General features: G+C 46.1%; 1 protein-coding gene across 4 annotated transcripts in view; it reads right to left on the bottom strand.

The window, feature by feature from the left end:
• Positions 1–23,383, bottom strand: part of ST3GAL5 (ST3 beta-galactoside alpha-2,3-sialyltransferase 5) — a 67,302-nt gene that overhangs the window by 27,689 nt on the left and 16,230 nt on the right. The gene's annotated exons all lie outside the window — the stretch shown is intronic.

Genomic DNA, 23,383 nt, shown 5'->3' with positions numbered 1-23,383 from the left:
AAGAGCAATTTTACATCAGAGCTTATACAGGATTTTACAAGGGTTAGAAGTGTCTTTGTAGTCGCCTGGGGTTTTTCATTAGGAGATAGTGACAAAAGACTCTTTATCAGGCTAAAGACATGCATATCAGACACCTGGGCTCTGATTTTCTTGTGGGGGGCTGTAAGTCACCAAGTTATTTGCATCAGATTAAAACAAAGAACAAAGTCATTAACATTAGGTCAAAACAAAGTCATTAACAGAGGTATGCGAAGGAGGAGGCAGGCAGAAGAAGAAGTTACAGGTTTATCATGGTGTTAGTTATGTCAAGCTTTCAGTCGCCCATTTTGAAAAGGAGAAAACAGGCTGAGGAGTACTGGGGTCACAAAATGACAAAATTATACAATTGAAGAACAGATTTGCAGCTGTCAAAGGTTTGGGAGGGGCTAGAGGTAGGTACGGCTATAAAAGGGCAACTTGAGGGATTCTTTGTGGTGATGGAAACGCTTAGTACCTTGACTGCATCCACGTCAATATCCTGGCTACGATACTGCACTCATTTTTCAAGACGCTGCCATTGAGGGAAACTGAGTAAAATGCGCAGGGGACCTCTCTGTATTATTTCTTAAAACTGCATGTGAATCCACAACTACATCACAATATAACAACTGCAAAGTTTTAGAGAAATGTTTCTTTGAAAAAATGTGTTCTCAGGTCTGCTTGCCTATTTATTCTTTTGAACTAGTTTCACTCTCAATCTGTAAAGTTCTATATAATATTCTGAGGGGTAAACCAAAAACCAAAAAACCAAACCCACTGCCGTCGAGTTGATTCCGACTCATAGCAACACTATAGGACAGAGTAGAACTGCCACATAGAATTTCCAAGGAATGCCTGGAGGATTTGAACTACCGACCTCTTGGTTAGCACCGGTAGCACTTAACCACTATGCCACCAGGGTTTCCATTCTGAGGGGTAAAGACGGGTACTGCAGCAGAAATTGGTATGTTTCCCCATCAGTTCTCTCCTTCCTCTCAACTTAACAGCCAGGTGCCATTGAGTCAATGTGGACCTATGGCAACCCCACTGTGCCAGAATAGAACTGTGCTCCATAGGGTTTTCAGTGGCTGATTTTTCAGAAGTAGACTGCCAGGCTTTTCTTCCAAGGCACCTCTGGGTGGACTTGAACGGCCAACATTTCAGTTAGCAGCAGAGAGTGTTAAATTGTTTGCACCATCCAGGGACTCCCTCAACTTAACAGAACTCTGGATTTTTAGCTGGGCATATGGCGTCCCAGAACAAAGACTACATTTCCCAGCTCCCTTGGAGCTAGATGTGGCCTTGTGACTAAGGTCTAGCCAATGGGATGCAAGTAGAAGTGACACGGACGCCTCCCAGGGTGCATCCCTTGGCATACTCCCCCTTTCTGCTGGCTGAAACGCTGACACACAATGAGCCACTCTGGACCACACAGAGGAATGGTGAAGCAACAGGAGAGAAGGACCCTGGGCTCTGGACACCCCCATAGGGCAGAGCCACCTCTAGACTGCCTGCCTCTAGACTGGTCTATGACGGAGAAATAAAGTTCCATCTTGTGAAGCTGCAGGCAGTCCCTGGGTTACGAACATCCGATTACAGACAACTTAAGAACGGACTGCCATGAAGCCTACTGTATTAAAAATTTGAGTTAAATACAATGGTTCATGTTAACTTTTAATCATGATCTCGTTTTCCTATCTAAACTGCTTTAAGAACTGTTCGATTTTTTTTTTTTACAATACTGTATACCTACTCATACGCACAGATTCTTTCATGCTCTCTTCAGTTCGGTACTGTATGTAGCTATTTTATTATTACTGTATTATTATTGGAGCCATGGTGGCACAGTGGTTAAGAGCTCAGGCTGCTAACCAAAAGATCGGCAGTTCAAATCCAACAGCTACTCCTTGGAAACCCTATGGGGTAATTCTACCCTGTCCTATCGGGTGGCTATGAGTCAGAATCGACTCGATGGCACATAACAACAACATTATGTAGTGTATTACTATAAGATATTTTAGTGTATTTGAAGTATTTCTTCAGTGTTTTATATGCATCAAAAAAGAAAAAAAAAAAAAACCAAATCGGTTACCATTGAGTCGACTCTGACTCATAGTGACCCTATGGGACAGAGTAGAACAGCGCCATACGGTTTTCAAGGAGCGGCTGGTGGATTCAAACTGCTGACCTTCTGATTAGCAGCTGTAGCTCTTAACCACTGTGCCACCTGGGCTCCTTTATACGCATAAACCAAAACCAAACCCTGTGCTGTTGAGTCGATTCCCACTCATAGCGAGCCTATAGGACAGAGTAGAACTGCCCCATAGAGTTTCCAAGGAGCGCCTGGTGGATTCGACCTGCCGACCCTTTGGTTAGCACTTAACCACTACGCAACCAGGGTTTCTTTTATATGTATAGAAAGGTAAAATATATACTATATACTAAGACAAACATTTGACTGATGCTAAATAAAAACCGTATGGCCCTGCTCCAACCTACCCACAAATTTGACTTAAAGGCAGGCTTAGGAATGAATCTCATTCATAAACCGGGAACTGCCTGTATTGTTAATTAAAAGCAAAGTTATATCCTAACTAATTTAAGCACCATTGCTGTTGTGATAAATGTATATATCAATTTAGGAAATAATGTCTTAGTCTTTCGGCTAGGAGGAAGTTATATCTCATTATTCATTTTATATCCCCAATTAGGGCTGTGCCATTTTCTTCAGGAAAAACAAAAATCTTGTATCTTAAACTAAACGGATACTCAAATATCTCATCTTTTTCTATTGTAAACAATCTCTCCCTCTACTCCAATTCTATGTTCTGGCTGCACAGCGCTATAGTGCAATGATTTTTATAGCCATGTATCATTCCATTGGAGTAATTTCAAAAAGTAGTGCCAAGGACCTCATTACAGGTTTCCCCCGCTATCCAAAAGTAGAGCGGTCCTATGAAACCTTTTGTAAGCCAAAACGATGCAAAGCGAAGAAACAATTACTGTTAACTTATAAGGGAAATTTTTTTTTGAGGATTCCCAGACCCGAAACGTAACCTACCAAGGCTTTTTAGGCTTTTCTGGTACCTTAGGACACATCTTGCTAACGGAAGCACAAGATAAATCACTATAAAGCGCGGTGCTCACAGACACAGTCAAAGCTCTGGCAGCTTGAAGCTGAGTTTCGTTCCTGGGAAGGAGCTTGGAGACGCCACTCTCACTGTTTGGAGTGCACGCTGCCTCTTTAACTGCTCACTGCAAAACAAATGCTGAACGCTATTTCCGCTTTTGGCCTTTTTTTTTTTTTTTCATAAAAGCGAAAATCCTCTTCGGATTTTAGTTAGCAAAAACAGGTACTAATATAGGTCTTTTGTAAAAGGTAAGTGGAGTAAAGCCAACTTTTGAAATGCAGGAGATACCTGTATACCTGGGCTGAAGAGGCTACTGAATTCTTAAGTGACAAATGAGAACAACTGAGACCCTGGAAGGTTTTCCAACCCCATGGCTCTGTGGTTCTCTGATGTACACTAGCCAAGTGGTGGGAACCAGCAGACTACCTAGGACCAAACCCACCTCCATCAAGTTGATTCTTACTCTCAGTGACCCTGCATATATAAAGCTAAAGTTTCTAAGATGCCTGTGTCTTTATGATCAGACGCTCAAGTCATACCACAGTGGACCTCCAGAGAACAAACCTGACCATGGTGAGAGTAATAGAAAGAGCCCTGGCTGGCCCCTGGCCTGTCATTAGTGTGCTGCCTAGTGTCTGCTGGCTCTCAGCTCTCTTCTGCCCTCTTCTCTACGCTGGGGCAGTAAGCCTATAAACTCCCAGAGTCTCTCTTGTCAGCTGGCTTCCTGTTAAGTTTTGACCCTGGGATGTGCTGGTGAAAGACTGGGAGACAAGAGGAAAGAAAATGTCTTTCCTACTCCCATCTTGGTGGAGCCTCCGGCAGTGGCTGCAGTGGCAGCAGGCCATGGCAGCTCTAGCAGCCACTTTGGGCATCCAGGACCCTAGGCTCTACTGGGTGGACACAGTGTCACTTCCAGGAGCTTTGTGACAAGTACATATACAGCCCAGGGGGCAAGAGCCACTTTCTGGTCTCTGGGTAATACTTCCTGCCCACTTTGGCATCTGCAGTTCTTTCAGCATCTTTGTAATCAATCCCCTGTATACAGCTCTCTCTGCCTGAACGGTCTATGATCTATAGTGGTTTCTGCTGAACGCTGACTGCTGCATGGGTGACTCTCAGCTGCCACTCTCAGGAAAGTAATCAAGCAAGGAAAGGAGGTGCTCTGGAGGTCACGGAGGGTCTACAGTCCTAATCCTTCCTTCTCTCATCACCACAGTCACTGTCACATACCAGACAGAGAATCCACTCAAACACTCAAAACACAAAAAAAGTTGATTTTTTTTTTTTAATCAAACTGGAGAAGGTCACAGGAGAGGCTAAAATCTACAACCCTGAACTCCTGGGTTCCAACCCTGGCTCATCTACCCACCAGTTGTGAAGCTTTGGGCAAGTTACTGTAGCTCAGTCTCCTCATCTGTAAAGTGGGTATAATATTACCTATCCATGGGGTGGTTATGAGGCACATACGAGACGTAATATGCCAACCGCTGAGAACAGTGGCTGCACAGAACGAACGCTATAGACTGGTTGTTGTTGCTATTAGTGCCACACAGATAGGGAAGTCACAGGTGCCTGCTATCTTTTTTTTTTTTTTTGGTCCCATTGCCTATATTTAATTAAAAAAAAAAAAATCTTTACTGTGGTGAAATTTATATAACAACCTTCACCATTTCCACCATTTTTATGTCTACAATTCAGTGATGTTCCCCATGGTGTACAATCATTACCATTATCCATTTCTAATTTTTTCATTACCCTTATCAGCAGTCTCATTATATACAATCCATCTGGCAGGGATCTGAGGCCATCTCAGTCTTTTAGTCAGCTATGCCAGAAGTTGCGGGTAAGAACTAGCTAACTAAAGGCCGGAAATGGCCTCAGACCCCTGCCGATGAACTGTTCATTTTTTTTGTATCTCCAACACCCAGGACAGGGCTTGGCACACAGCAGGCCCTTAGGAACAGCTCAGATTGAACAGTACGTGCAGTATGATATGTCTCTGGCCTGTCATCAAACAAGATAAACTTCCAAGAAGAGTGTTTTCCCAGTGAAGCTGTCTCAGCTTCCTAGGGCTCCTGCAACGAAGTGCCACAGACTGGGAGGTGTAAAACAACAGAAGTATACCACCACAGAGTCCTGGAGGCCAGAAGGCCATGCTCTCCCTGAAGACTCTAGCGGAGAATCTGTTCCATGTCCGTCTCCTAGCTACTGGTGTTTGCTGGTGGCAATCCTTGGCGTTCTTTGGCTTATAGACGCCATCTCTCCAATCTCTGCCGGTCACATGGTGTTTTCCCTGTGTCTGTCTGTCTGTCTCCTTCCTTCTTGTAAGGACACCAGGCACTGGTGTAGGGCTCACCCTACTCCAGTCTGACCTCACTGTGACTTAACTAATCACATCTGCAAAGGAGCTATTTCCAAATAAGGCCATTTTCTGAGGTTCTGGGGAGAACATGAATTTTGGGAGAACACTTCAACCCAGTACATGGTTAAAATTAAAACTGAATGTTAACAGAAATGTTAATGGTAAAGAATAAAGTATAAGGTCTACTGAAACACCTAAAATGTTCAACAGTGGAGAACTTGTCGGTAAATGATAGTACAAACTGTAGGGAATACTACTCATTCAGTAAAGCCTTCCTACAAAAAGGTACAGAAGTCCCGACACGACGCCAACGATTAACGCTGACTACTTTTTTTTTTTACTAGCCACAACGCTGACATTCTGAACCCACCCAGTGACTCCTCGGGAGAGAGGCCTCGTGGTCTGGTTCAGCAAGGTCACAGCCTTGAAAACCTATGGAGCAGTTCTACTCTGGACACGTGGGGCTGCCCTGAGTTGGAAATGACTCAAGGGCAACTGACAATAAGAAGAACAACAACACAAAGTGTGGCCCATGATGGCAGTATCCTCGCCACCTGGGGGCAGGTTAAAAATGCAGAGTCTCAGGCCCCACCCCAGGCTTACTGAATCAATTTGCATCTTAACGAGCTTTCCAGGTGATTCACATAAACATCAAAGCTTGAGAAAAAACTAGCTTGAAGTGTTATGTACTAACATTTACTGTCAGAAAGATGCAAGATGAAAAAAGCGTTTTTCGTAAAAATTTATTTGCACACACAGAGTCATCTCCTGGAATGTATCCACTGAAGGTACGAGAATTTGAGTTTCACTGAGTCCCCTTACTTGGGCTTAGAAGGCATTTCTTTTGATTTACAAGGGACCATTTGGGTTCCACACTCCTCAGCACCACAAAAGGAGGGCCAGCCTGGGTCATCTTCACAGACACACAGCTGATACTAGGTGGCCTCAGGGTCCCCTCTCAAGAACCTGGGTTTACCAGTTGATAGCTGACGGTCTCAGCAGCACCTGCACTGTTTTCATTCATTTCTTTTACCTTTAACGTTCTGTTTGGCAGAGAAGGGGTTGCAATTCAAGCTTCCATTACATAAACACTGAGCTGCAGGCATGCTTTGTTAACTATTAGATAAACTGTGCCCCATTAATTTCAACGGTAATTACACTTTTAGCTGATAAAAATGATCAGAATGTAGGGAAGACTGTTTCTGTATCCACAAGTGTATACAGGAATAAAAATAACTGGAAGAAGGTACACTTGCACGTTGTCAACAGGTAGTGCAGCTGTGGGTGCGCTCATTTCTCTTTCTGCATTTCTTTTCACACTACCTGAATTCTGTATATTACTGCTCTCATTTCTGAAAAATGAAAGTTATTTTCATGGGGCGGGGGGAGAAATCCTTAAGCTATGAAGAGAAGACATTTGAAAGCCACCCAAACAAAATTTTTTTAGGAATCTTTCATCATCCCTTTAGTATGTTAAGGACAATAACTCATAAATCAAGTATTTAAAACTGAAAAAACAAAGAAATGACTAGATTTTCAAGAGGAGCTTCATTACGAAAGCACCACGTGTCTACTGAGCTGGAAAAAATATGGAGAGAGAAAACAGAGAGTGTTGACACTCAGCCAGTCCGGCTTGCCTCAGCAGCAGAGGCTGGGTCACCCCCCTTGTGTGGAAGCCCCTCAAGTCCAGCTCTGCTTAAGCATCGAGAGGGCTTCCAAAAAGGTGGTGAGCCAGTCAATGGACAGACTGATGGTAACAGAGGCCCCTTCTTTTCAGAGGGCTAGACTCTGGTCTGATCTGGCCTGGCACTGCAGCATTAGCTGGAGAAGAAAGAGGATTCAGTCACCAAAGCCTTCCCCAAACTAAGCGCCCATCAGCCAATGGTGTGCATGGACACACCCAGCCTCTGCTGATTTTAGCGATTAGACCCGCTACCCAACTCAGTGGATTCACATCATATACAGAAGGCTTACCTGTTGCCATCAAGTCAATTCGGACTCATAGCCACCCTACAGAACAGAGCAGAACTACCCCATAGGGTTTCTAAGGAGTGCCTGGTGGATTCCAACTGCCGACCTTTCGGTTAGCAGCCATAGCTCTTTAAACCACTATGCCACCAGGGTTTCCCACAGATGGCTTAGGCAAGAATAATAACACAACGACAGATAAGCCCCACTTACCAAAACTGCGTATGTGGATATTCCCATATATATGCTTTATTTTGTCTTTACAGCACTTATCATGAGACGTACATATTTTTAATTTTTTAATATACAGTCATGGGTCACTTAAATCCATGATATACTCTGTGAAACAGGATGTTATGTAACCTGGACGTTGTGCAAACAGCAGTCACTGATTTTCCATCTTCCTGTTGTTTAATAATAACCTTCTGTCTCACTTCCAAATCGGTACTTCTCCTTTGCCTCTTGCTGCTGCTACCACCAGCAGTGGTTCTGCTGTGCGTGGGAGCCATGACGCACTTCACCGCAATATTTTCGAAAGAAAATTAAACAGGGAGATAACGCTACAACACTCAAGAGACCATAATACACAAGATCGGATGTTGCTGCCTATGAGTCCAAACACACACTGTTACACAACACACTTTTTATCTATAAGCAGAGAAAGCTCACATCAAAGTGAGGACAGATAGTACAGCAGAGTGCATACATAAGCCAGTCACGTGGGCCTTTATTATGACTATAAAGACACATGTATTACAGGTTATATATGCACTGTACCAGTGTATGCCTGGCAGCGCAATCACTTTGTATACAAGAGACATGGGATACAAATGTGTGTGCGGAAAGCTGCTGCATCCGCCACATCCCGTTGTGTCCGCTATATCCTGTTCCCCAATTGGGACTTCTGAATTCTATTATAACCTTATCAGATCACGGACATATATGCGGTCAGATGGACGTTATGCGGCACATGACTATACATCTGTCTCTCGTCTCCCCCACTAGAATGTAGACTCCAAGGAATAGGCGGTCTTTGCTTTGCTCTCCACTGTATTCACCAAAACCAGTTGCCACGGAGTTGATTCTGATGCATGGTGACCCCAAGTGTGTCAGAGTAGAACTGTGCTCCATAGGGTTTTCTTTTTTTTTAATGATTTTTATTGAGCTTTAAGTGAACCTTTACAAATCAAGTCAGTCTGTCACACACAAGCTTATATACACCTTACTCCACGCTCCTACTTACTCTCCCCCTAATGAGTCAGCCCTCCCAGTCTCTCCTTTCGTGACAATTTTGCCAGTTTCTAACCCTTTCTACCCTCCCATCTCCCCTCCAGACAGGAGATGCCAACACAGTCTCAAGTGTCCACCTGATACAAGTAGCTCACTCTTCATCAGCATCTCTCTCCCACCCGCTGTCCAGTCCCTTTCATGTCTGATGAGTTGTCTTCGGGGATGGTTCCTGTCCTGGGCCAACAGAAGGTTTGGGGACCATGACCACCGGGATTCCTCTAGTCTCAGTCAGACCATTAAGTCCGGTCTTTTTATGCGAATTTGGGGTCTGCATCCCACTGATCTCCTGCTCCCTCAGGGGTTCTCTGTTGTGCTCCCTGTCAGGGCAGTCATTGGTTGTGGCCGGGCACCAAGTAGTTCTTCTGGTCTCAGGGTGAGGTAAGTCTCTGGTTCATGTGGCCCTTTCTGTCTCTTGGGCTCTTAGTTGTCATGTGACCTTGGTGTTCTTCATTCTCCTTTGCTCCAGGTGGGTTGAGACCAATTGATGCATCTTAGATGGCCGCTTGTTAGTGTTTAAGACCCCAGACGCCACATTTCAAAGTGGGATGCAGAATGTTTTCCTAATGGAATTATTTTGCCAATTGACTTAGAAGTCCCTCCATAGGGTTTTCAATGGCTGATTTTTTGCCAGGCCTTTCTTCTGAGGCACCACTGGGTGGACTTGCATTGACTTGCGATTAATCGTTTGTACTACATGGGGACTCCAGTGTACTCACAGAGCCTAGAGTACTGTAAAGGTCTCTGAGCGGTGCAGTTTGCACTCAGCTGGTAACTGACAGGTTGGCGGTTCAAACTCACCCAGAGGCATCACAGAAGAAGAGGTCTGGAGATCTGCTTCTGTAAAGACTATATAGCCAAGAAAACCCTATGGAGCAGTTCTACTCCATAACACATAGGGTCACCATGAGTCGGAAGTGACTTGACGGCACAAAACAACAACAGAATGTTGTAAGAGGCACACAGTGGACACCCAATACCTATTTACTGAATGAATATTCAGTTTCTTACGAGAGGTGCTCGTGGTTACAGGCGTTTCTCCAAAGTCTTTGTGCTGGCAGGCCGTCACCACGGGCTGGCCTGCTTTCTTTGTCCTGCAGAGCCCTCCTGTTCTCTTCTGTCTCTCTGGCTGCTCCTTCCCCGTCTTTCACAAGCAGCTCTTCCCCTGCCATCCCTTCCTAAATGCTGGGGTCAAGGGGGCTTATACCTGTGACCCCTTCTCCCTCAGACGCCACAGCAACAGCTGCTGCGTCATGCTCCGACAACCATTTTAATGCACAAAAGGGCCTGACTTTCAAAATTATATTTTTCTCTTTACCTAAAAAGTAACAGATTCTCATCAGTACCTGTATGAAGAAACAGTGCCTGTATGAAGAGACGTAAGGGCAAGGCCCAGACTTCCCCTCCTTTTGGAGAACTAGCACCATACATACTTACAGAATGAAGAATTAACAATTCAAGACAAGAGCAGAATAGATGCCACAAAGCAGTAGGTGATGAGTCACCCAATTTACTGTACAGACAATTACCAGCGCAAGACTGAGAAGGGTATGAACATTTACTGGGAGGGAGAAGCTATATGTTATCTCACTGGATCCTAAAAGGACCTACTTCACTGGATCGCCATCTGCATTAACCCAACGAAGGTCACCTGTGAGTATGCAGATAGGCTGAGAATTCCATCCCAGATCTACCCACCTTCAAGTTCACGGCTCTTCCCCGAGATGAGTGCTTAGGAAGGTCTTGGAACAACCAGTGGATATGTACATATGCCTGTATGCATTTTTTAAAAAATAATGAAGCTACTCCAGGGAACACGAGGCGTTAATCTGGCCATCTAAAGCGCATGCCCTTACAGTTGGAGGTTTCTAAGCACAGAAGGACATCACAGTAGGACAGAGGGAGGACTGGTCTGCTGCAGTGTGCATTTTACGGTGCAAGGGACAGATAGCGAGGTCAGAAACTGGATGCTCACTGCTGCGGTGGCCTGGGAAGGAGCCTGAGGACCACCCTGGTGAGGAGGTGGCAGAAGAGAGGAATCTACCAAGAAATGATGAAAACAGAGCACACAAAGAGGAATCTGGGGTCCTGATTATGGCAAGAAACAGGGATGATGGTGAAGTTTTAGTAGGTTAGTGATGTCAGTGCAGTGAGCTTGACATCATAAATAACCAAGTGAAAGTGCCCAGCACGCAGCTGGAAACGTGAACAGGGGCTCAGCAGAACAGTCAGCTGTGCCAGCAGGTACAGGAGAATTAAGCCCTAAGGGCGTCACCGGGCAGACCCAATTAACTTCTTCTGGGCAGCCAGGGTGGCACGAGTTACGTGCCATCCTCGGGCAAGCTGAGAAAACAGCCACTCAAGTCACTTTTGGGGTTTTGTGTTCAGGTGAGGAACTCCACTTGAGAAGGAGAACAGGAGCCAGGGAGGAAAAGCCTGCCTCAGGAGAGACAGCGAAGAGCACAGGTTAAAGTGTCAGAAAGAAGGCACAAGAGCCAGCTGAGAGCTGCAGCAGAGAGGGAGGGCAGAGGAGCTGGGAGAGCAGGGAGGGCCTCTCTGTGGGCAGAAGGACGGACGTCAGGAGCCAAGCACAGAGGCCTAGCCAGAGTGAGGGATGGTAAATGACTGCGAATGGCCAAGAAAGCAAGGCAAGGGATAGGGGTATAAGCAGGAATGAGGATGGGGCTGTGGTTTGTCGGTGCCCCAGACTCCTCTCTGGGGTATCTAGGATGGTGACAGCTGTGTATGATCCTCAGGATAGAAGGAAGACTGGTCTGTGGCAGTATGCACGGTAGGCTGCAAGGGACAGACAGCGAGGCCGGGAACTGGACGCTCGATGCTGCAATGGACCTGCCGTGAGTGCCAGCTGCCTCCAGCACCAGCTGCCCCCTTCTCTGCATCTCTCTCCTCTGTCCACAGAGCCAATGACTGACTGACTGGGGTACAAAAGGAGGGTCCCCTTGACTCGAGGAGGGGCCCTCTGTGGGGCAATTCTAGCTCCAGGGCTTCTGGAAGGATCAGCTGAGACCACAGCTGTGCTCAGCACCTCTCCCAACCCCACCCTCTGCCCTCACTTCCCCTCCCCCAGACCTCCCTGCATAAATCCCTGCTTCGGGCCTAAGACAGGTCATCGGGGTGAAGTAAGGAAGATGGCAGAAGGTCGGGGCCTGTTGAGGGGACAGGAAACACACATGGAGCAGCAGACGAGGAGGGTGGTGAGCCCGGGACAGGGAGGCCAGCGAAGAGGCTATGGCAGCGCTCTCAGTGAAAAAATCCCTGGACCTCAGCAAAGATGCTGCCAGGGAGGTGGAGAGGAAGGGCATCTGGCAATGGGTGGACAGGAGGAAAGTTAACTCAGGGGGCAGGGAGACAGCAGTGCCTTTGTGGAGAGAAGCCACAACAAGGAAGAGGAACTGCGGTGACAGTGAGGTCAGCTTGGCCTTGCTGACTCACAAATGTTCGGGGGCCACTCAGCTTGATAAAACCCCAAGGACAGGCTGAAAGCACAGGCTTGAAGCTCTCAGGAGGGACTGGAGCTGGAGCTGGCGTATGGGTCAGGGCCTGCACTTGGCTGCAGGCAACAGAAGCCTGCCTATTGTGGTTTTTTAATCAAGTAAAATAATCAGTTGACATGGAGTCGATTCTGACTCCTGGCGACTCCATGTGTGTCCGAGTAGAACTGTGCTCCACAGGTGTCTCGATGGATGATTTTTCAGAAGTAGATTGCCAGGCCTTTCTTCCTAGTGTCATCTGCACCACCTAATGATTCCTTTAACCAAATAGGGGTTTATTTTTCTTACAGGGCAGAAAGTGCAGAGACAAGCCAACCAGGTGCAGTGGTTCTGCAATGCCATCAACGTCCCCACTGGCTATCCTCTGCACCTCTAGCACCAGCACATGGCCAATCCCCTCTCCACATTCCAGAGAAGGGAGAGGATCTCCATATTCCAGGAAGGAGGGGGCGGCACCTACGTCCTAGGAATCCCTGGCCGGTTCCACTTACATCCTTTCGGCCAGCACAGCACATGGCCACCTCCAGCTGCAAAAACGGCCAGGAACTTTTTATAAGCTTGCGTGCTGCTTCCTCAAACAAAATTAGACATCTGTCAGTATGGAAGAAGGGGAGACAGACTATTAACAGGCAATAGTAGGGTCTGCCACGGCTGGAGCTCAGGATCTGGGGCCATCTGGATGAAAGTGGTAGTGAAGGCTGCTATAAACAGAAAGAGCTGAGGAGCGTGAACCTGGGAGAAAGCCCACCTTCAAGGGCTGCGGGGGCGCAGGAGGTGCATGAAGTAATGCTGGAAAGCAGGGAAGGAAACATTAAGCAAACCCTGTAATGTGGCAATGCCAAGCCTGGCTTTCAGGACACTTCATTTCCAAGAGTGGCACTAGAGTTCCTAAACAAAATGCATTTTAAATTGCTTTCATCTGAAAATGGAATATGGGTGTCCCACTGCACGCACAGAGAGAGTGCTTTCTGAAAGTTAACCTCCTTGATTCCCCCCACGTATCTGAGATGAAATGGAAGACAGAGCCTGGTCTCTGGAAACCCAGGGTCCAGGGAAATGTAACTATGACAACACGGTGAAGGCTGTGCAAGAGACGGACAGTTCAGAAGTGTGGCGTTGGACGGCCGGCACAGACCCAGTGTGGTCAGAGCTGGCTCCCTAGTGGTCTCACAGAGGCCCCATCCATGTGCACCAGGACACAAGCGGTAGGGGTGGCTGCAGAAGTGGGAAGGTGGGGGGTGGGAGGACAATGATTTGGTTAGAAATGATCACGAGTACACCTGTTCAGGGCCTTACACTTGGCTTAAGACGTGCTTGTTGACACGTTAACCAGTTGTTAACCAGCAGCCTTCCAAGCTGACCTCAGCTTACGGCAACCCCAACTTACGGTGACCCCACGTGTGTCAGTGTAGAACTGTGCTCCATCAGGATCAATGGCAAATTTTGTGGAAATTTGTTCCAAGGCACCTCTGGATGGGCTCGAATCCCCAACCTTCCAGTTAGCAGCCAAGCACGTTAGCCATTTGCACGACCCAGGGACTTGTTGACATGTTTTCGCTTATTGACTTCAGGACTCAACCTCTCCTCCGTTGTCTGCCCAATCCAATGGGCATCTCCACACAACCTAGGTAGTTAATCTCAAACGACTACAGGAGACCTGATGGCACAAAGGTTAAGCGTTTGGCTGCTAACACAGAGTTTGGCAGTTTGAACCCACCTAGCAGCTCTATGGGAAAAGACTTGGCAATCTGCTTCCATAAAAATTACAGCCAAGAAAACCCAACATGGCAGTTTTACTCTGTCCCATTGGGTTACTATGAGTCAAAAATCAACTCGATGACACATAACAACAACAACCTCTAACTAGTTTTAGCAGTGCTACTTTTATGAAAGCTATCTTAGTCATCAAGTGCTGCTGTAACAGAAATACCACAAATATCATGAATGGCTTCAACGAAGAGAAATTCATTCTCTCATAGTCCAGAAGGCTAGAAGTCCGAATTCACGGTGCCAGCTCCAGGGGAAGGCTTTCTCTCTGTAGGCTCTGGAGGAAGGTCCTTGTCATTAATCCTCCCCTGGTCTAGGAGCTTCTCAGCGCAGGGACCCCAGGTCCGAAGGACGTGCTGTGGTCCTGGCTATGCTTTCTTGGTGGTAGGAGGTCCCCATGTCTCTGCTCCATTCTCTTTTTTCTATCTCAAAAGAGACTGACTTAAAACACAACTTAATCCTATAGATTGAGTCCTGTCTCATTAACATAACTGCCTCTAATCCTGCCTCATTAACATCATAGAGGTAGGATTTACAGCACACAGGAAAATCACTCAGATGACAAAATGGTGGACAATCACACAATACTGTGAATCATGGCCTAGCCAAAACCAAAAACCAAGACCATTGCTGTCCAGTAGATTCGGACTTATAGCGACCCTAGAGGAAAGAGTAGAACTGCCCAATAGTGTTTCCAAGGAGTTACTGGTGGCTCCAAACGACCGATCTTCTGGTTAGCAGCCAAGCTCTTAACCACTGCCAGGTTGACACATATTTTGGGGGGACACAATTCAATCCATGACAAAAGCTCACTCAGAATCCTACCCTGATAAGAGGTATTCAATTGCTATTTTGCAAGGTTTCCCAGCTGTACATTGCAGGATGCTTAGCAATATCCCTCCACCCACTAGGGGCACCCCCACCCACCCACAGTTGTGACAACAAAAAACTTCTCCAGCCATTGGCAAATGTCCCCTGGGGGGCAAAACTGTCCTTGCTTGAGAACCTCTGATATAGAGTAATTTTATATACAAAAATTTCAATACTGCCTAATTTTAAAGAATAATTTGACTTAACATCAAAATTGAAAATCACAGGCTATGGCTAAAAACCAATGATAACAAAGTCTCAGTATCCAAGCTTTTTCTGTTTTGTCTTGTTTGGGTTGCACAATTTCAAGAAAATCTTGATTTGTCAGATGTGTGGTCATGTCTTCACCTGTACCAGAGCACAAGATTTGTGGTCATGTCCTCATCTATACCACGGCACAAGATGTGTGGTCATGTCCTCACCTTTACCACGGCACAAGATGTGTGGTCATGTCCTTACCTGTGCCATGGCACAAGCCTGACACGTACAGGCCTGAATGCGCACACGTGACCTGGGCAGAGCCCCCTGCAGCCGCACTGACAGATGGCAGGTGTGCAGAGGGGGCAGGAAACCTGCATTCCAGGTCTGAATGGCTTGTGGTCTCCAATGTGTTAGCAATCAGTAATGCGCAGTTAAAAATGAGCCGTTTAGGAACATGCTGATCCAGGTCAACAGAGCACATTTTAAAACCGCCAAGTGCCCGTCTTCTCCTGGGGACCTCAATAAGCAGTTTGAGCCCCCAGCCCCCAAAGTTTCATCCCTATTAATCAAGAAGAGTACCTTTAACTCTTCACTCACCACCAAAAGAAGGAAAAAACCCATAACATTGTACTTTCCTATTTCCACTGGACAGGCATCTAATCCATCTTTCAGGAATGTGAACTTTCACCCACGATATCAAAACTACAGAGAGAATGATGAGAATACCTGTGCTGACTGACACACCTACCATCTTCCAAAAATACGTGTTCAATTTAAACTACGAATGCCTCGGTCCTATTTAACCAGCGATTCTCCAACAAACCCTGTGCATGAACACGGAGGAGGCCACGGAGTGGGCAGATGACCAGACCTGATCCCTAGAATTTCCAGGCTGGCAGGACAAGGTGAGGGATCCCTGGGTGGCACGAGCAATTAAACGCTTGGCTACTAACCTAAAGGTTGGCAGCTTGAACCCACCCAGAGGCACCTCAGCAGAAAGGCCTGGGGATCTGGTTCCAAAAGGCCACAGTCATTGAAAACCTTACAGAGCAGTTCTACTCTGAAACACATAGGGTCGCCATGAACTAGAATCGACTGGAAGGCAAGTGGTTTGATTTTTGTTAGGACCAGGTAGGGCCTCAGAATTTGCATTTTCAGCCAGTTTCCCAAAATTATGCAGATGTGACACTTAGGGAAACCCTCCCCTCCAGCAAGTTTCTCACAGCTGAGCTCAGCACATATAATGTAGACCAAGTGGGAACTCCGAACCTGCATTTTAAGCAAGTTCCCCCAGGTTTACTTGGGTGGGACTCTGAGAGAAACCCTGCCCCACCCACTGGTCCTCCTACAACCCTAGCCAGGTCCAAGGACCTATCTTCCTCCTGAGAAATAAAAATGCTGCTCTGTGAACCTGCAGTCTGCATTGTAGGAATTCTGACCATCAACCAAGATGCATGGCCTTTGATAATTCTGAAGTACGCTAAGTCAAACTGACCAGCATTCCTCTAATGTTAATAACATATTGGTATCATTCAATGCTGTTTACAGGTTTAAGAGTGTAAAAAAAAAAAAAAGAGTGTAGAGGCAATTAATTCTGAGCCCTCAGTATACATAAACATTCTCCAAACCTAGAACACGCCCAGCAACTAACAGACAGTATTTCTCCGGGACTTTACTGAAGGACTCCAAGTCGCTGCCTCAAAGTCGCTATGACTCGGAATCCACTCAAAGGCAATGGCTTTTTTTTTTTTTCTTACTGAAGGGGCAAAGACGTTAAGAGTGCAATGACTCTCGGAGTCAAATCCAGAGCCCTCTCTTCCACCCTCCTCCTCCTCCTGCTCTGGCTCAAAACCACTTCAGCCAGGTGGGTCTCCCCTGCTGTTCCTCACACTCACCCCTGCCTCTGGGGTCTCAAGTTGTCCCTCCCTCTGATCTTCTTCCATGTGGTTTCCTCTCTCACCATCTTTGTTCTGGCTTTGGCTCAAAACTCGACTTCCTTGACCAAACCAAAAACACCTGTTGCCACTGAGTTGATTCCGACTCATGGCCACCCTATAGGACAGAGCAGAAATGCCCCACAGAGTTTCCAAGGAGTGCCTGGTGGATTCGAACTGTCAACCTTCTGGCTAGCAACCACTATGGGGCCACCAGGGTTTCCTTCCTTGACCATCCTCTGCAAAAACAGCATCCCTACCCCTCCGCCCTGTTATCCTCTTTCCTGCTTTATTTTTCTTCAGGGTATACTGATATACATTTGCCTACTGTCTGCTCTCCCAATAAAATTCTTAGGGCAGGAACTCTGTCAATTTTGTTCACTGCTATACCCACAGAACCAAAAACAGTACATGTTTTATGTCTAGTACATAAAAGGTACTCAGTAAATATCTGTTGAACAGATGAACGAATGAATGCGCTGGTCAGTGGCCTGGAACCAGGTCACCGCAGAAAAGCTAACCAAAACTCAACATGGTTCTTACAAGAGGCAGGTGTGAAGGCTGGATTCTTCCATGTGGCTAGATATCACAATCGCAGGGCATTTACCAAGTGCCCACAGTGTACCAGGCACATTGAGATTGGGAATGGGAATCATTTTTCCAAACAAGATCCACTGTGTGTATGTGTTAGGAGTCCCTGGGCGGTACAAATGGTTAATGGCTGTTAACCAAAAGTTTGGTGGTTCAGGTCTACCCAGAGGTGCCCTGAAAGAAAGGCCTGGCAATCTAATTCCTAAAAATCAGCCCCTGGAAACTCTGTGGAGCTCCCTTGAAGTCTTCTTCAAACCAAACTACAATTTAGCTTAACTAGTAAAAAATGTCCGCCTTGAGCATTATGTTCTTTTAAGAACTATCTATAGGGGACCAAACTGACAACAGCAACTCGAAAGATTAGACGGGAACCTTCGGAGGCAGCCAGTTTATGTTAATGGGGAAGGAACAACTTGGAAATGGAAGGCGAGAATGGCTGCACAACTCAACGTAATCAAGGTCAGTAAATGGTACATGTGGAGACTTTTAAAAAAAAAAAACCCTCTGGAGCACATACATCTCCACTGTGACACACAAGGTTACCATGAGTCACAATCAGCTCATGGCAACTAGCATGTGTGTGTTGGGGGGAGGAGTGAACAAAATCAAGTGACTGTCAACCACTTCCACCCTAGAAAAAAAGAGCACCTTGATCTGTTTGATATTTTTAAGGGAGGAAAAAGAAAGAAATAAAACACTCAACTATTCAGCTGTTTGATCTTGGGCAAGTCACATAAGCTCTGAGGATGTTTGCTTCTCTATAAAAGCAGGGCTAGGAGAGAACATTTCTATTGCCCTTTCCCTTACTCGAATTTTATGATTCTCACTCATTGACTTTTTAAAGTAAGAACAGGAAGCACAATAATGTGCAACATATTGTCACTTCTGTTACGGCAGTTGAGGGGAGAGAAATAGGGACCTGGCATAAGTGGGCAGGGGGTGGATTTAAGATAAAAGGGAAGGAAAGAATGGGGGACAGATGGCTGGAGACAAGAGGGTGGCACTAGGAAGGTTAGGAAATTCTGTGGACGGAGCGCCATACAGAAAAGATGGGAAGGAAGAAGAGAAGCAGCACCTCTGCTCTCATGTTCTGTTCACTGGGCCTGGGGAGCTGCAGAGGAACTAACTCCTCACCTTCCAAATTCTGATAAGCAGACCACCCTGCAGCTGACCTCAGGGCCCAGCTTAGAGATCCAGCTCTCAAGTCAGAACTGCCCCTGCCACCCCCAAAACACCCCGGGAGATTCCAGCCAGAAGCACAGAAGGTTGCCCTAAATTGGATAAAACGCAGTGAGGGCTGGATAAGGCTCCCCTTTCTCATGCCAAAAAACAAAACCAGTTGCTGCCGACTCACAGCGACAGCATGTGCTATTGAACGACCTTGTGTGACAAGGCACAACTGTCCCATAGGGTTTCCTAGGCAAAATCTTTACAGGAGCAGATTGCCAGGTCTTTTCTCCCGCAGAGTGGCTAGTGGGTTCAAACCGACGACCTTTCAGTTAGTGGCCGAGCACTTAAGCACTGGGTCACCATGGTTCCTTGACCTCATGTGTGTCAGATTAGAACTGTGCTCCAGAAGGTTTTCAGTGCCTCATTTTTCAGAAGTAAATCTCAAGGCCTTTCTTTGGAGCCCCCCGCCCCACCCAGACTTAACCAATTGGTTAGCAGTAGCAGCTGAGTGTTAACTGTTTGCACCACCCAGGGACTCCCCCTTTGTCATGCAGAACACAGTAATAAACGTAGGATTACTACCCTAAACATAAAACCTGAGGTTCTGTCAAGGCAGAGGGGAGGCCCATCTTTAACTGGCAAATGCTAAAGTAAACTGTACACTCCGGGGGCCTTGTGCCTTATCTGCCAGCAAGCCCTAGACCAACGCACCTCGGTGAAGCTCACTGGTGTCTGTGCATAAATACCAAGTGTGTTTAAATAAATTTTTAAAATTGCATTCTGGCTGAGAAGCCTACAGTGGGGATTCAGTACTCTCTCACAGGACAGCTGTATACCTAGTTCAGTCCAGACAAATCTGTGGGTTAGGGCTGGTTGGCCAGAGTCACTGTCAGCAGATACCCGAGGACACTCACCAGGAATGAAATCCCCTCTCACAGCAGCAGAACAGGCAGTTGGGGAAAGAAAGCTACCCTACTTTCTGCTGATGCCAGAGGAAGCAAAACAAATTCTGAAGAGAGCTCAATGTTGTGGGAAATGACATCAGCACTGACTGCAGAAAGGGCAGACACTGTGAACCCCACAATGGCTGTGGAGGCTCGACCAGACGAAGCATCAAGCTTAGCAGAAAAACTGCAAGAATACAAAGGATTCCCATATACCTTTCACCCAGATCCCCAAATGTTAACATTTTACCGTAATTGCTCAACCATTCTATTATATAATATGCATTATTATTTTTAACCATTTGGAAGTAAGCTGAAAATGTGATGACGCTTCACCCCTAAATATTTCAGTACGTCCTAAAAACAAGGACATTCCTTTCTGTCTCAGTTTCCCAGTGCTGCTGTAACAGAAATACCAAAAGCGGGTGGGTTTAAACAACAGAAACTTATTCTCTCATTTCTGGAGGCTAAAAGTCCAAATCAGGGTCTTGGCTGTGTCAGGCATTCTTTGTAGGTAGTCTCAGGCATTCCTTGGTTCTGTGGCTTGTAGACGACTCTCACCTGGCATCTGTCTTCCCCGTGCATCTCTGTGTTTAATCTGCTCTTTTGATAACTTAGAAGTGATTAGATTTAGAACCCACCCTACTGGGGCATAAGTTAATCAACATAACAAATCTTATTTCCAAACAGGATTATATCTATATCTAATAGGTTAAAACCTGTTGCCATCGAGTCAATTACAACTCATAGCGACCCTATAGGACCAAGCAGAACTGCCCCATAGAGTTTCCAAGAAGCACCTGGTGGATTCGCACTGCCAAGCTTTTGGTTAGCAGCTGTAGCACTTAGCCACTACACTACCAGAGTTTCCATCTAGTAGGTTACAAATCCAAATTCAGCGCATCAGCTCCAGCGGAAGGCTATCTCTCTCTGTCAGCTCTGGAGGAAGGTCTTTCTCGTCAATCTTCCCCTGGACCAGAAGCTTTTCTGTGTAGGAACCCCTGGGTCTAAAAGATGCACTCTGTTCCTGGTGCTTCTTTCTTGGTGGTATGAGGTCCCCAGTTCTCTGCTTGCTTCCTTTTCCTTTTTATCTCTTGAGAGATAAAAGATGGTGCAGGCCACACCCCAGGGAAACTCCCTTTACCTTGGACCAGGAGGGTGACCCGAGTGAAGGTGGTGTTACAATCCCACCCTAATCCTCTTTAACGTAAAAATACAATCACAAAATGGAGGACAACCACACAATACTGGGAATCATAGCCTAACCAAGTTGATACACACATTTTTGGGGGGACATAATTCAGTCCATGACAGATTCTAACATTTTTTTTTCTTTGGGCAGGGGGACACAAGTGAATCCATCACACCTTACGTAAAACCAAACCAAACCCGTTGCTGTTGAGTAGATCCCGACTCATAGCAACCCTACAGGACTGAGCTGAACTGCCCCACAGGGTTTCCAAGGAGCAGCTGGTGGACTCAAACTGCTGACCTTTTGGTTAGCAGCCATACCTCTTAACCACTGCACCACCAGGGCTCCTACACACCTTATATAGCCATGGTATAATGATAAAAATCAGAAAATTGATTGAATACCATCTAAAGACCTTATGCAAATTTCTCTAGCAGTCCCAATCATGGCCTTAGAGCAAAAACAAGAATAATTTTATTTTCCTGTTCCAGGGTCCAGTCCAGGATCACATGTGGCATTCAGCTGTCATGTCCCCGTAGTCTTCTTTAATCTAAAACAGTCCCTTCACCCTTCATGACCTTGACATTTTTGGAAAGTACAGGCCAATTATTTTGTACAGTGTCCCTCGTTCGGGGTTTGTCTACTGTTCCTTCATCATTAGATTCAAGTTATGCACTTCTGGCTGGAATGTCACAGAAGTGATGCTGTGCCCTTCTGGGTGCCATCTCTAAGGAAGCAGATGGTGTGGATTTGCCCAAGCAGTGACTTTTTTTCAGTTAGGCAGCATAAGTCTGTGTCTCCAGTTTGAAGCCACTATTTTCCGTTTGCGATTAGTAAGTAACTTGTTGAGAGCTACATGGAGACTGTACATACCCTGTTCCTTATCAAACCTACCTGTTTCAGCACCCACTGGGGGAGCCCTGGTGGCGCAGTGCTTAAGAGCTCAGCTGCTAACCAAAAGGCTGGCAGTTCGAATCCACCAGCCACTCCTTGGAAACCCTATGGGGCAGTTCTACTCTGTCCTTTCGGGTCATTATGAGTTGGAATTGACTCGATGGCCACGGGTCTGGGGGATTCGTGCAGGAACACGGATACAATTCTGCGTGAGGTAACACTTTGAGAATTTGTGCTGGATAAAGTAGGAGTTGATAAGCAAGAATTAGCAGGTGAGACTCTCCTAGATCCCCATTTACGTTCATTCTTAGCTATTAAGGAAACCCTGGTGGCACAGTGGGTAAGAGCTATGGCTGCTAACCAAAAAGGCCAGCAGTTTGAATCCACCAGGCGCTCCTTGTAAACTCTGTGGGGCAGTTCTACTTGCAATGAGCTGGAATTGACTCGATGGCAATGGGTTTTGGTCTTAGTTATTAAAACGAAAAAACAACAATCTCTAGATTGTTCAGATTGTGATTCAAATCCAAGACTTCACAGAGAAAGGAGAGAGGGGCAGCCAATCCAGACAGAGCACATGGGAGTGGCCCTTCAATGCACCAGGCACCTCCAGGTCTCCAGGCGAGCAAGAAGAGGCCCAGGTTCAGAGAGGTGGTCTTGCAAGCTCACCCCACCTGCTAAAGTCATCCTCACACAGACGTCTGATTCTCTAGGCGGACACTCAGCTCCGTGATTTCTAGACCACTATGGTGGGCATAGGGAGCTGTATTTAAAAACACAAACTGCAGCTCTCTGCCGCCTTGTGCTGAAGCACCACCCGGCTTAGGAACGCTCGATTTCGCTTAAGAAACATTTTCAAAACTTTGTTACCACAAAATCAGGAACTTCAGAAAATACATAAAGCAGAAAGAACATTTAAAAATCACTGTTACCCTACAACCCACGATACCCGCTGTTAACATTCTGGTCTCTATCCCATCAGCCTCTGCTCTCTGCCTGTGCATAATTTATCATGATTGGGATCATATTCGTCTACACCAACTGGGTTCCACTGAGAGTTAAACCCTACAGAAAAGGATTTGAGTGTTTATTTTCTCAATTCTCCCAAGGATGATATACAACTAGACTCATTCTAGAAGCATAGGAGAGAAGTAAATTCATTCCCTACAATGGTTGCCTTAGGGTAGCTTAGGGTATTAAGGCTTAATTCTCTTGTGGAGCCCCAGATAAGAAGGGCTGGTCCGTACTGTTGTATAATTTGCTTTGTTTACCTAACAACATTTTAAATACACATTTAATTGGCAAGTTCCATACACTGGACAGTGGGACTATAAAAATAAGTAAGACACAGACAGCCCCCTTCTTCTTTAAAGGAATAATCCTGCCATCTTAGTTATCTAGTGCTGTTATAACAGAAATACCACAAGCGGGTGGCTTTAATAAACAGAGAATTATTTTCTCATAGTTTAGGAGGCTAGGAGTCGAAATTTTGGGTGCCAGCTCTAGAGGAAGGCTTTTTCTCTGTCAGCTCTGGAGGAAGGTCTT

Source organism: Elephas maximus, chromosome 17 (genome assembly GCF_024166365.1).
Source record: "Elephas maximus indicus isolate mEleMax1 chromosome 17, mEleMax1 primary haplotype, whole genome shotgun sequence".
Lineage (NCBI taxonomy): Eukaryota > Metazoa > Chordata > Mammalia > Proboscidea > Elephantidae > Elephas > Elephas maximus.
The sequence above is the reverse complement of the archived record's forward strand: the minus strand, read 5'-3'. Positions and strand labels throughout refer to the sequence as shown.